Raw genomic sequence first — 6,000 nt, forward strand, 5'->3', positions numbered from 1 at the left:
CTCTGGTTTCATTAATAACATCTCATAGGAAAATAGAAGCATTTATACCATTGCACAGTATAAACCTGCTTTCAAACAACAAGGATTTTTGCTACTGACGTTCGTCCTTCATTCTCCAGTTATTTTAAGTAAATAAGTTTCACATCTAACTACCTCAGCTTAGTGTTGTTTAATTTAGAAACATGAAATCATGCACTTTGTAACCAACAAGTTTTTTTCATTTAAAATTCCAAAAGGATACTTGGTGCAAAGCAATTTTCAAAAATGTGTGTATGACCTAAGCAACTCAACCTCAGGAGGTTGCACTTCATTTTGTCTGTTTGTTTCTGTTGGATTTGGGGGGGGGGGGGGGGGGAAGAGAATCCTCATTTCCACTCAACACCAAGAGAAGCTGCTCTGTATTTGCTTAATTTGCCTTAAACATATTGTGCTCCTTTCCCGGTTCAATTTTTCTTTTTTTCCATTTGAAACCTGTCTCTGAAAAAGCAACTGTAAACAGGTGGTAGATGGACAGCAGACTTAAGAGAATGGAGCGACCGTTTCTCAAGTTCCCTGTTGTCAGCTCTCTGCATGACATTCTGATTGCCATTCCTGTGCTTCTCTCTTCCCCGTGACCATTACAGAAACCAGGTCTGAGAGACCCAGTGTGTGTGTGTGTGTGTGTGTGTGTGTGTGTGTGTGTGTGTTTAGGATCGTGTGACATCCCCTGCCCCCACTACAAGCACAGTGCCTGGACCCAAATGACAACCTTGGCAGCTCTTGTGCTTTTTACTTTGTGAACATTGTACAAATGTATTTGGCCTTTTATTTGAAATGAAGAATTAAACTAGTTATAAAAGTTTAAACTAATTAAACTTTTTTTTTCCTTCCTGTAAATATATATATTTAAACTCCATGTATCCAAGCATCCCTTTAGCATTCAGATTATAAGAGTGTCTTCGTGGGCCGGAGGCCGCGGCCCCACGTGCTCTAGTGGACGGACAGCACAGTGTGTGGAGTATTTGGTGTTCTGCAGTTACCATCGTTCTTTTGGTCTGTTCAGTAAGTTGCAATTTGTGATGAAATGAAGTGGAAAGTAGTGCTTCATGATGAACAAGTTTCCTTGGTTACATGATTTTTCTTGTAAAACTTTTAAAAAGAAAAAAAGAAGAAAAAACTTGAAATTTTATATATTTGGATTTTGTAGATTTTTTTTATTTTATTGCAACACAAGGTACCAAAATCATTAAATAAAGTACACTGTGGTCATTTTAACAGAAGTCTGCGTTCTTCATTCTTCCTAAGTTTAGGAAGAGAGCAGGGCATTGTGGGGGTAAGATGGGAAGGGAGGAGGAGAAAGCCCTGTCACAGGCCTGGTCTCAAGATAATGTGATTGAAACCTCAACATCAATAGAGCCGAGATCTGTCAAGTCGGAAATAAGTTTAAATTAGATAGATTTCTAGGATACGTTTCTTTTGTTTTATTTCTGAAAAGTGTCAAGAATGTTTGTCTAGAACCACTATTAAAACTAACAGATGTTTTGGATCGCAGAGAGGCTTAAAAATACAAATAATTTGTTTAAACATAAATAAAAGGAAAAAATGTCAGAGAACACAAGTACTTGTTTTTAAAAATGATGTATTTAAATGCCTGATTTTCCTACAAACATGCTTTATGTAACTGTTTTTTCTTAAAATATTTCTTTTTACTATTGTTGTCCTATTGGTTTATAAAAGCCTTCCCTTATAAAATGTTAAAAGGAACCCATAGCATGAGTTCTGACTATATATGTACAAACTACTATGGATAACAAATAGGAACAGATAAAGAAAACTGTTGGAACAAAGAAATGAAAAATTTTTTAAAGAATGTTTCTTTTTTAGAGGAATTTATTAGAGTTTTCCTTTTTCTGACTATAATTGTAACACTTGCTAAATGTAAAAATATTTGAAGCTCACCATTTTGATGTGCTTTTTTTCAGTTCTTTTTGTAAGCACTTATATTCTTTACATTGTGGTTTTAGTGATTTTTTTAAAAATTAGAAAGCATTTGATATGATGTTATCAGCATTATAAATATTAATAAAACACATTTTTTTTCTGAAAGAATACAGTCAAGTAGAGGACAGAGTCCAGGTGCACTAATTATTATAGTATTCGGTGGTAAAAGCAAAAGTAGAGATCTGTGCAGACTATTCCGGAGCATCTAACATAGCCTGAAAGGGTGTGGGTGGGGGAGGGAGCCACACCATGAAGGGAGCCTCAGTCCTAAAATGAGTGGATAAAACAGAGTCCCCACCCGACCCTGGGTGAACCAAAGGCATGAACAAAATACAAATTTATACCGTGTTGAGCTATTGATATTTTGTGGTATTTGTTACAGCAGGTAACTGTTCCTGACTTTTCAAGGAGCATTTCAGGGATCAGTGATGGTACAATTAGCTGAAGAAGGAGTATAATTAGACCACTCTCTCTCCACTGAGGTTCAAAAATTAGTAAGAAATGGCCCTTTGTCTATATCTTCACATGTTCTCTACAATGGGTGGGTATTGTTATTGTAATCTAAAAACAGATAAAATGTATATTTAAGGATAAATGTTTTAAAAAGAAAACCACACCGTATCCCTGAATTAGAAAACTTAATTTGGTAAGGAATGCAATTTGCCTTTCAGTGATCTGGAAACATAATAAAACTCCAAACAAAGCCACAAAGATATTTTATAAAACCTAACAAAATGATTGTAAAGTTTATGGAAAGAATAAAAATATTAGAATAAATAAGTATTTTGTCTTCAAATAAAAATACTGACAGAATTTTGCCTTCCCAGCCTATTATAAGTTACATAAGGATATACTACCAGCACAAGAATCCTATATAATAAAAGGCTAATATGCAAATTGTCCACTCTGGAGTTCAACCAACCAGGAGTTTGACCACTTGCTATGACATCTGATGACCACCAGGGGGCAGTGTGGAATGAAGGAAGGCCATGACTAGCAGCTGGCAGCCAGGGGAAGGAAGGCCCCAATTGGCCCTGATCAATAGCCAGGCCTAGGGAACCTACCCATGCACGATTTTCGTGCACTGAGCCTCTAGTATATTAATAAGTCCAGAAATAGAATCTGTACCGAATGACCAGTAACTATGATGTGCACCAGGGGACATACGCTCAGCCAGAAGCCAGGCTCATGGCTGGCGAGCTGGCAAGAGCCTCTCCTGCCTCAGCAGCAGTGCTAAGGATGTCCAACTGATGGCTCCCAGACTGCAAGAGGGCAGAGGCCGGGCTGAGTGCACAAATTTCATACATCGGGGCTCTAGTAAAGATATAACTGCCAAAAAAAAAAAAAATACAATTGCAAAAAGAATATATCAATATCACCTGAGATGAGAAATATTTCCAAAGTTTTATTCCAAATTTGAAAAAGAGAGAGAGGAGGAAAAGAGAGAGGGAAGAAGGAAAAGAGGGAGAGAGAAATTATAATTGATAAAGAAGTAGGCTAAGTAGATATGTCTGTATATATATATATATATATTACTGTCCATTAAAGAGAAACAGAACTGTCCAAAAATCAACTGAAAAAAATATTGAACCGACTTGATTGAATGAATACCCTAAAATGTATATACAAAGATGTTTATAACAGGAAATATTAGAAATAACTGAAAAATAAACAGTAAGAAGCAAACTATTATCATTCTTACAATGAAACACTCTCTAACAGTTAAAAACAATACTTCAAAAGTAACTTTATTACACTAAATGACAATATTAATTGTTAAAATTTCATTTTGAAAGTAAAGAACAAAGAAACAAGTAAACCATAAACAAAAATGCATTCACACATGCTTCGGCCAATAGGACGCGGCAGAGGCGTGGCTCTGCCAGGCCCAGGTCTCTCCTCCCTCCTGGACCTTGGCCCCCATATTGACAGGAAGCCCCAGGAGCCTCATGGAGGAGGGTGATGGCCCAGCCCCATGAGGCAGCATATCCCACAGCGGATCCACCTGCCCAGGGAGAGCCACCCAGGCAATGCCGCAGGCCCCAGGTAAGGGCTTCTTTGCCAAATCCTATGCCCAGTGCAAAACCAGGAGCAAATAAACGTCATTTTAAACTAAAAATAAAAAATTCAGTAGTACATTAGAATATCAAGCAAATAATGGTATAATGAGCAAAGAATATTGAAAGGAAGAATTGGCTTTAACTAGGCAGCTGCCTGAGAATAGTCTTGTCTGACACACCAGTCGATTGGCGAGTGTGCAATTGGCAACTTTAATAGGTGTGAATTGAATTTATTTGACAGACTTTTGAAAAAGATGTAATCGTGCAGAGGAGCAGTTGAAAGCTGCTCTGAAGAATTTGTTCCTAGAGCGATTGGGTCCAGAGAAACTTTTTCTTTTTTAAGTGCTTGGGCCCAGAGCAACTTTCTTTTAAAAGTCTGCATTTTTCAGACAATGAGAGTAAGGACTAAAACAAAAGGTGATGAGAAACGGCCATCCTGAACATGCATGCCAAAAACCAAGATGGCTGAAGGGATCTTGCAAAGGAACCACCTGTCATTAATCAATAGTCTCAAGTTTCACCGCTCCTACTACATGCAATAGGGTGGCAGCTGAATAAGAGAATCAAAAACCAACAACTACCTAAACAATTTAATTGAATTAATCTTTAAATCCTACCCATTTCCAGGTAATTTCCTTACTATTGCTCTATTATGACGAAGCCTGCCAAGTCTCTTGTTCTGTCCTGACCCTTCACATAAGAGATGCCCTGGCTGCCTTTCTATCTCACAGACAAACCGACAGACATAACCTCTCATCCTCCTCCTGAGGGGGGAGCAGCTACAGAGTTTGGACAGGTACAAGCTTTGGACTGATGAGAGAACACAGTCCTCTTGTGGCCACGTGCAAGTCCTAGCTTCGAGAGCAGAGCCCTCCCAGCACAATGACAGCCAACAGCTGTAGTTGTGAGCTTGAACCTGTGGTCTGAACACCTGGCCCCACTTGCCGAAGTGATAGAGGCTGCAAGTAAGCAAAGCTTGATAAGGTGCATGCAATTGAGTGGAATTGAAACCCAGGAGAATGTTGTAAACATCTTGACCACGCCCTTACTTTGCCGCCATGGCATCTGCTAGGGCTTGTGGACGTGGTCGCTGTCTCTCAGAGAAGCAGGGTCCCACCCTAGACCCAGCTTTCATTATCTTGTCTGTCTTTTTTTTAAAGCCTTTCACTACCCCCATTCAGGCTCACCCTTGGCCGTGCCAGCGCGGCACACTCCTGAAAATCAAAATCTACCTGTATTTACAGCCATCCTTGCTACTATCTCCAAGAGACCTTCCTGCGGCCTTTCCCAAGGTATGGCTTGCGCCTGTGTTTTTAAATTCCATCCGTTTTTACTTGGTTTATAAGATGTCACTTTATCTCCTCTCCCCTGTCTTTCGCCTCTTTCCTGAGGTTCTTTTGATGCGGTGCACCGTAGTGCTGCGATCCACCAAGACAAAAACCAAAAGCCTTGTCTCATCGCTCCTCTTTCCTCCTCCAGCCCTCTCCCTTTCCTTTTGTTCTATTCTTCGTGAATAAAGAATTTGCAAATTTAACAGGATTCATTCAAAAGTTTAAAAAAAAAAAAAAAAGTGTGTGAATTCCTTCAGAGTAGGGATTGTATCATGAATTTTTTCAATGAAGTGAAGAGATGAATATAACTGTAGACAAGTTTGAACACATTGGAAGCTCACTTTTCTCATTTAAAGGATGGATGGTGGTTTGGGTGAAGGCAGAGCTGCAGTAAGAGAGCAGCAGATACCATGGCTATGGTAAATAGCAGACGTTACTGCTGCTAAATTCACTCTCCAACATATAAATAAGTTGCTCGTTCTCAAGTTCAATGGCCCTTTTCTTTTTCCTACTGCTTGACTTTTCTGGTTGCATTTGATGTGAGCATGTTAAAGACTTTGGGTTTTTAAATCCTTATATTTGGGGTGTGTGTGTTGTTTTTTTAATCCTCATATTTGTTAGGTTTTTTT

Source organism: Pipistrellus kuhlii, unplaced genomic scaffold (assembly GCF_014108245.1).
Source record: "Pipistrellus kuhlii isolate mPipKuh1 unplaced genomic scaffold, mPipKuh1.p scaffold_m20_p_14, whole genome shotgun sequence".
In the NCBI taxonomy this organism is placed as follows: domain Eukaryota; kingdom Metazoa; phylum Chordata; class Mammalia; order Chiroptera; family Vespertilionidae; genus Pipistrellus; species Pipistrellus kuhlii.